Here is an 8,827-nt window from a genome sequence, read left to right as displayed (position 1 = left end):
CTGAAATCATGCTGAAGGTAATGTTTGTGCTTGGATGTCTCCTGAGCCTGGCTCTGGCCAAGCCGGTAAGTGTTACCGTCACAGTTTTAGTGTTGTTGTTTTTTACTGTAATATATAATATGTAGAGTTGTTTGGAAATAAGAGCTCATTCACAAATATTCTAACAGGCTGATGAAAAACACCATCGACTTGCACGCTCAGATTCTAGCTCTGAAGAGGTAAGTGCTTTTCTGTATCATGGAGACTGTTTGTTAAAACTGCCAGAATATCCTCCACCGCTCATGTGCCTTTACAAATGTGACATTTTCTTTCAGGCTTCTTCCAACAATGGCTTGACCACAAGTAACTTGTTAGAGTTAATCAGACTCCTGCTTCAAATACAAACTACGACAACTGCAGCTACCACTACAACGACTACAGCTGCCACTACAAAATAAAACCTGACATGTAACCAGCGCTCAATAAGTGAATGAAAACTGTTGTCACATCATCACATCATTCTAAATGAATGTGATGATCAGCATCACTTTATTCTCTGTTTTATCTGATAAATAAACTCTGGTCATGTAAACTCTGTGGACTAAAGTCTTTTTTAAAAAGTTCAGCAAACTCTGAATTTATTGTACACTTTTTAATAATACATATTTAAAAGACCTCAACCTCTCTTTCTCGCTCTCTCTCTCAACCATAACTTATGACTTGTTCTCACATTCGTAGCACTATTTTTCACACTGTTGGAAGATGAAGAGTGAACACTCTTTAATAAGATAGATTATATAACAAGAAGGCTTCATCTACCAGTTTGCCAGTTGAAGCCAAACAGAAACTAAGAGTATACTAAATAGCCACCAGGGGGTAACTCTGCTGGATGCAAAAATAAACAAGTTTGAATTGAAGTTTGTGGGAAAATTAGCCTATACTTCTCACTTGACATAAACATGTTTCCAATAAGATACTGTAATGTGTTTCCCCCCTGGGGGAGGAATAAAGTCATTCATTCATTCATTCATTAATGGTGTCAATTGCTAGTTACAGGTAATCTTGGCACTGGTCAAATAACAAATCTCTTATGGGTGATGTCCAACTTGTCTCAAATTGTTTCTCAAATGTAAGAAGGACTGAGTCACTGACTTAAGACATTTCTAGAAGTATTACTGGGATTAGAGCCACTACTTCTGTTATGATGAATATAACTCACTCACTAAGGCACACACATTTTCTGCCGCTTAATCTTCCACATGGGGGTCGCTGGTGCTAATCTTAGTTGACATAGGGTGAAAGGCGGGGTACACCCTGGACAGGTCACCAGTCCATCACAGGGCCCCATAAGCCCCTTTTCTGCCTATGGTCCCAGCTCGCCTCGTCTTGTCTCAGCACGGGTAAGGTTGGTTTTCCACTACAAAATACTACCTACTCAACATGGGAAAAGTCCTTACTACAAGGCTGCATGAAACTGACTTTGATTTACACGCGACACACACAAGCTAGTGACTAGTAAATTATTTGTTTTCAGTAACTGAATCATTAGAATCAGTTCATTAAAAATATTTGTTCAGTACTTCCTCCATGACCGGAGCCCAGACTCCGTCTGACACAGTCACTGGACTAAAATACAGCCACTCGCCGGTCAGAATCGTGATCAGCAGTGCTGTCGCGAAATACACCAGACTCCTCTGTTTAATATTGAGATGTTAGACATTTCCCTCGCATTTGTTGGAGATTAAACCACATTTTCTAGGATTGTTAAGTCTTTTTAACTCATATACAGTTTGGCATTGTTCGGCTTGATTCTTGTGTCGGACGTCTCTTCCTTTGATGGCACTCTGGCCGGGAGTCTGGTGATGTCGTGCATAGTATCGCCTCAGCTCACTTGGAACCTCGCCAGAACAGGAAATGAAAATAAGTACCTGGTACCAGGTGCTATGCTAGTGGAAATGCAACTTAACCGTGCCGTGCCGAGGTGAGGCGGGGCGAGTCAAGCCAGTGGAAACACCCCAATAGAGTCAAACAAGCATCAACCCTCACACTCTCACCATGTAAAATTTGCATAATCCCCAAATCTGCATGTTTTTGAACTGTGGGAGGAAAAAGGAGAACCCGGGGGAAACCCACACACACACAGGGATAACATGCAAACTCCATACAGGAAGGTCCTTGTTCCGACTGGGTTGCAAACCCAGGTCTTCTTGCTGCAAAGGCCTTCGTAGAAGTGATTTTAAGAATTTACACATCACATCTAAAGCGAGCAGGAGTTTGTCTCTGAGCTACATATGTGAATGCTGAGCCTCTGAACTCCAGGTGGTGCCTCACTATATAAATAATGATAATCAATAATAACTAATAAATACATAATTAAATCATATGACATGCTCTGTTCAACAGTGTTAACTTTATACAAGTATATTTTTCTCAAATTTGATCCAGTTTAGCTGAATGTTTCCAAATTGAAAAAAGGTTTAGCAACAGATATTTAGCATAAGCTGAATATAGCACAATCTTAACTGTGTGTCCATGATGGTGAAAACCCTCTGGCCCCTTTTAACTACAATCATGATGTTTCATTTGCACCTAGACTGCAACAATAACAATGAATTTCCAGTTCCTGAAAAATGTATCTGAAAGAGGAGTATAGAGGACTATTTTAACACTTAAATCACATTGAAACATTTTTTTAATACATTTTGTAGTTATTTTGTGTGTCTCTCTAATAAAGCATTTGACTTTACATTGTTAAACCACATCAGTGTCACCTTTGCTACAAGTTTCATGTGTTGTAACTTCAACAATTGAACAATGAATGTATGCTTCAAACCTTGCTGGAAAATGAAGAATTTACATGAAGCTTGAACATTTGCACAAGATTAACCAACTAGTGTATCACAGTAACCAGTCAGCTCAGTGTAGACAGGTCTGTCTTCAGTGTCCTACAACTGAATATATCACAGGTATAAGGAACAGCAGGTCTTAGTTTGTTTGGATGCTAAGGGAGTTCCGCACGGTGTGAGGGGTTTGTGAGACCCCTAACTTGATCATGTACTATAGGATTTATAAATAACCCAAAAATCCCACTCTGACAGTAACAGAGAAAGAGGAAACGGGAGATTCAGTGTGTCTTAGATGCACTCCCTGGTTAAATCTCTTAATTCCCCAAATTTGTAAGAGCTCCACCAGGTCTCAGTTTGCATCAGTGACTGGGCAGAAACAAACAACTCCCAAAATGTTGTGACTCTCGCAACAGCTGTGAGTTTATCATCCACAGTGTGTCCCTGACAGGAAAAGGGAGATTGACTTTGGGTTAATCAAAAATGATGTGAGGATGACTGACTCCCAACTGAACTAACTATTTATTCTTCATCACTTAGAACAAAAAGGAGCATCAGTGTGACCTCATCAAAGGGCAGTTTGTGTTTTGTTTTGTGAATAAACTGAGCATATTGTATTCAAAGTAACATCCAGTAATTGTATTTATTTATTTACTATGCAGAGACAAGCTAATGAATCCAGTTACTGATGTGGAAATTTCTAATATTGATCCCTTCATTTATGTTGATCATGAAATACTTTAGGGTACACACAATGCAAATGCAAAAAGGTATATGTTTGTGTTTATGTCTGTGTATATTAAACACTTTTTTTTACAACCTTCAGTGTTATATATTTGGATATTTACTTCTACTGAAGTCAGATTAGACATCTGTGTTCAACTGGCAAAATTATACATTAGATTTACAGTTAGTTTTCAGCTGAAAAAGGTTTTAGTGAGGCTGAAAAAAACTGCACTGAAAACAAGAAAAGTTAAGAAATAACCAATGTGAAATTTGACTCTTTCGAATTTTAATTCAAGATGAACCCAATTGATGAAGTACAATATTAGGTAAAGTCCAGGTGCGCCTCTAATTATTTATCTTGTTATTTCCTCTCCTCAGTGTGGAGGTGGAGCATTTTCCTAATCCCTGCAATTTCTTAACACTTGTATTTGCTAATAAGTTCAAATCATCTCCTGTTACTGTATATAATAGGAGCTCACATTTATGAACAACTATCTTCTTCACCATCTGTGAGACACTCATCTAAGGTTGTGAAGACTTTACGGTAACAGGAATAGTATTGTTTTCTTTTTTCTGTTGTTTTCTTGATGCTTTGAACCAATGTATTGATCATAGATCTTTGTTTCTCAGGTATAAACACTGAAATCATGCTGAAGGTAATGTTTGTGCTTGGATGTCTCCTGAGCCTGGCTCTGGCCAAGCCGGTAAGTGTTACAGTGACAGTTTTAGTGTTGTCTTTTACTGTAATACAACAATATGTAGAGTTGTTTGGAAATAAGAACTCATTCACTAATATGCTAACAGGCTGGAGAAAAACACAGAAGACATGGACGCCCACATTTTGGCTCCAATTTGCCTAGGGTAAGTGCTTTCCCGTATCATGGAAACTGCCAGAAAATTATCCACCGTTAATGTGCCTTTACAAATGTGTCACTTTCTTTCAGTGTCCTCCCCATCATGGCTCTCCCAGCTTCCCACCTTGGTTTGAGCTTCTTAAACTCCTGCTTCAACAACTAAGTACAACAACTGCAGCTACCACTACAACTACTACTACTACTACGGCTGCTGCTGCCACTACAAAATAAAACCTGACATGTAACCAGAGCTCAATAAGTGAATGAAAACTGTTGCCACATCATTCTAAATGAATGTGATGATCAGTATCACTTTATTCTCTGTTTTACCTGATAAATAAACTTTGGAAATGTAAACTCTGTGGACTAAATTCCTTTTTAAAAATCACTTCTAGACATACAGTATACACCATAATGTGCTTGCTATTTCCAGTCCTAAAAGTGTCAACTAAAGTTCAGCAAAATCTTAATTTATTGTACATAAGACCTCAAAGTGTCTACATTCATATGCAGCGTATGCATGTAGATCTTTTGGCTAACAGAGACGAGCCAAACATCGAAAAATCTGGTCGTAGATGTCGTCTCTTAACCACACCTTATTATCATATTTTATGTTGCTCGTCACATTGTAAACAGAAAGTAGAAGCGTTGGCTTAGATATCCACTGCCTACACAGGAAAACAAAAAATGTTGGCCCTTGCCCTCAGAGGCTAATAAATGAAGGAAAATGAAGACCACTGTTTAATAAGATATGGACTAAAACGCAAATGTGTACTCGTGTAATTGACTTGAATTCAGTGTATTTATTTAACCACACCATTTTTGGACTTGTTTACTTATTATGGTTTGTCTTGTTTCAAGAAAACTTAACAAGTGCCATTTTCTTGCTGCACTGGCAGATCATTTTGTTTGAAGCAAGTCATGCTCCCCTAATAGTGTTTATATTCTCTTGTTTTTTTAGAGGCATTTTTGCAGTAACAAGTGAGCTTCATCTATCTGTGTGCCAGTTGAAGCTAAACAGGATACTCAATAGCCACCGGGGGTAACTCTGCTGGATGCAAAAATAAATACGTTTGAACTGAAATCTGTGGGAAAATTGGCCTATACTTCTCACATGATTTAATCTGATGGATGATATCAAAGCCAGTTTCCACTTGTTTTATACTGTTTCTAATGCTTGTTTTCTACCACTTGCATTTTGGAACTGAATTTAGGAATTTACAGATCACTTTTAAAGTGAGCAGAAGTTTGTCTCTTAGATACATGAGTAAATGTGGAGTCTTGGATCTTCAGTTTTGAATGACTGATGCAAATGGTCACAGAGTTGTTTGGATCAGTATGTCATTTCTGCCAATAGGGTTGTTAAAGAAAAAAGCACCATCTCCCAATTAAGGCCCAAGTCATTCCACAAACACAGCTCAGGTTTATCTAAATGTCTTGCATTGTCTTAGTGCAAGCACCTGGGATATTTAAGAAGCCCGAATGAATGGATGAATGTGAAGTCGATGAAATTCAAAAGTGAAAACGAGATCGCCCTTCTTTCTACCCCGGAGCAAACACTTCATTAGGCATTTACTCAATAAACACATTTATATAGCACCATTCTTACATATGGCAATCCAACGTTCTTCACAGAGGCAGAAAACACATGACAGGGACAAATCAAATTTTAAAATTACATTAAAAAAGTGGCATTTAAGAAAAGTAGAGGCAATAAATGTGTCATTGTGAAATATGTAAAACAGGTTTTGTGTTCAAATCAAGGAAGATCCACAGATTAATCCATTTCCTTGTGAATTTAAACAGCTAATTGTGATGATTAATGTTTTTAGTTATACCACTGACTAAGGATAGACCTGGTCTATAGAGCATTTATTGTCCAATGCTGACAGGTTCAGAAAAAAAGTGTTTACTTGGTAAGAAAGGTAAGAAAAAGGGTCTCCATTTTAAGTGCAAAACTGCTCCCCATGTGGCACATTTTGGAAACTGCAGTCGTATAGAAAGTACATCAAGAGGAACAGGAGAAAACAACAACAATGTTAATAATAATAACAATAATAATAATAATAATAATAATAATAAACATTAGTGCAAATAAACCTGAGCATCATTCTGTAGGTAGACAGGCAATGTGTAATATTATGGGTTTATTATGACTGTGTGTCCCTCACCCACTGTTGGTCTCACTCTGTATTTAGAGAACATTGTAGACAGTTTGTCTACAATGTTCAAATGTCAATTTCAATTCAGTTTGAGCTGCACTGAAACCAGGTCCAGCACCTAAAGCAAACATTCAATAGCTCTATTGCAGTAATAAGGGCCAATTATCATACAGTTATTTTATTGACTGAATACAATATTGTGAATATCTAAAAACTCTTGGAGCACCATTTAGTTATTTTCTTGACCAGTGGAAATCAAAACCCCACTCTTTTTTTTTGGTACCAGTCAATTTCAGTCGAGGTTGCTAAATTGTGTAAGCGGTTTAGGTGATTCATTGATTGGCCTGTAAACAGGAGCGCAAACAAACACCCACATGTTTTTTTTTGGTTGTTGTTTTTTTCCACTAAAGTTTTTCATAATGTTTGTCTGCTTTGCAATGTCTTTTCACATTGCAAAACATGTGGGCTGCTCTCGTGTCACCTCTGATTGGCTGACACACAGTTTAAATGGCAAACTGAATACTGCTTCGGCAGTGAATATCACACATCTGCAGTGTTTCCGATCACTAAAACAGACTAACACTCAAGAAAGGTAAGGGTTTTGAATTATACGTGTAATAATGATGCGATAGGATCGTTGCATTTCACATTAGGGTTTGATTCATTTCTCTTTTTTCAGATGCAGGCCATTGGAGTAAAGCTTGTGGCTCTCACAGTCATCATGATGTTGGTCTCCAGCTCTTTGGTAAGACACTCTTTCTGTTTTGCTCCCACTCTTCTCTCTCTTTTCCTCTCCCTCTTGTTGCACCATAGCACCGACTAGCTGTTACAACTGGTAACAGCATAAAGAGTAAAAACTATGAATATTAAGGTGACCATATGAAGAGAGTGTAAATTATTACATATTTTTCATTATCATTTAATTTCATTATATATTCCCAATGTAATATCATTACAAATATTATTATTACTGCAAACACTATACGTGTAATCACGGTGATGAACAGCCACTCAGTTACTACAGTTGGTATGTGTACACCTGTGTTTACACAATTATGTTCACCTATCACGATTTCTCACCTGCATTGGCACTAATTTACTAAACCATTTTGCTTGATTTTGAAGGCTAAACCTACCCATGTGATTGAAAAGCGCTCCAGTGAAGAGGTCAGTACTGAAGTTCAATTTGCATACCTTTGTCTAATTTTAACTGCCATTTTCTTTGGGCACAACAACAAACATGTGACTTATAAGAGATTTTTTTTTTCATGTGCGTTCACTTTCTCCTTGTGTCCCTTACAATACGAGAAGAAAACGTCTTCCACCTCCACCTCCTCCTCCTCCACCATCAGCTTTAAAGACCTTACTGAGATTATCAAGATTCTGCAGCTTCTCCAGCAGCTACAGGCATCTTGAGCACCAAGACACGATGATGCTGTCCATGAATGACATGACTTGTCTTTAAATAAAGCAATAAGGAACATGTAAACGTTTAAATCATTTCATTGTCGTTATTGTGTGAAAATCAACATGGGCTCAAAGAAACACTTGAGATACACACAATCTGAAAATTAATGCTAATATTGTTTTATACAGAGGCCATAAGAATGTGCAATAGAGTGATGATGATCTGATGAAAAGAAAACAAATATCTACAAACACACCTGAGCAAAAAGTACTGTGAAATTTGGAAATACAGTTGCAAACTTCACTTGGCTTGTTTTTATGAACAAAAAGAATAGAAAAACGGTATATTTTTGTGACTTCTGCACAATTATTGCTACTTTATGTCTACTAAAAATATGACATCAAATCAATCATAACTTTGACTCAACAACACATAAGAAGGCATTTTTTTAAAGCCTGAATATGTGACCTATAAACAAACACCCAGGATGTCCCTATAAGCAGCTGTGTATTATTCCCACGGCAATTTACCATGAATGCACCTGCGGCACAGATCTGTGTCGCATAAATACTATGGGTTAATAACCACACCCACTGTTAAATACAACACGCTAACACTAACTTTCCACAAAAATAGTTATGTTTTCAGATATTTAGTGCCTTTGCTACTGGAAAACCCCAAGACAGTGCAGAGATGGTTCAGGGTTCAAGCACAGACTGCTGCCATAGCAAGCAGGAAAAAAACATACATAAATAAATAATTGAATAAATCACAGTTACAAGTCAGGTCTAACCTGGTTTGTCTGGATAAAGTGAGAACATGGACATAAAAATACTCCAGGAACATTTAGAGTTA

At 37.5% G+C, this 8,827-nt stretch overlaps 2 long non-coding RNA genes across 2 annotated transcripts; both read left to right on the top strand.

The window, feature by feature from the left end:
* Positions 1-557, top strand: LOC122770526. Its single transcript, XR_006360532.1, has 3 exons — positions 1-65; positions 168-218; positions 315-557. It is a non-coding gene; the product is annotated as an uncharacterized LOC122770526 (long non-coding RNA).
* Positions 558-7,094: 6,537 nt separating this feature from the next.
* LOC122771589 lies at positions 7,095-8,061 on the top strand. The gene is made up of 4 exons (XR_006360626.1): positions 7,095-7,156; positions 7,244-7,309; positions 7,690-7,731; positions 7,876-8,061. It is a non-coding gene; the product is annotated as an uncharacterized LOC122771589 (long non-coding RNA).
* The last annotated feature ends 766 nt before the right edge of the window (positions 8,062-8,827 follow it).

Source organism: Solea senegalensis, linkage group LG6 (assembly GCF_019176455.1).
Source record: "Solea senegalensis isolate Sse05_10M linkage group LG6, IFAPA_SoseM_1, whole genome shotgun sequence".
In the NCBI taxonomy this organism is placed as follows: domain Eukaryota; kingdom Metazoa; phylum Chordata; class Actinopteri; order Pleuronectiformes; family Soleidae; genus Solea; species Solea senegalensis.
This window is presented reverse-complemented; position numbering and strand designations above follow the sequence as displayed.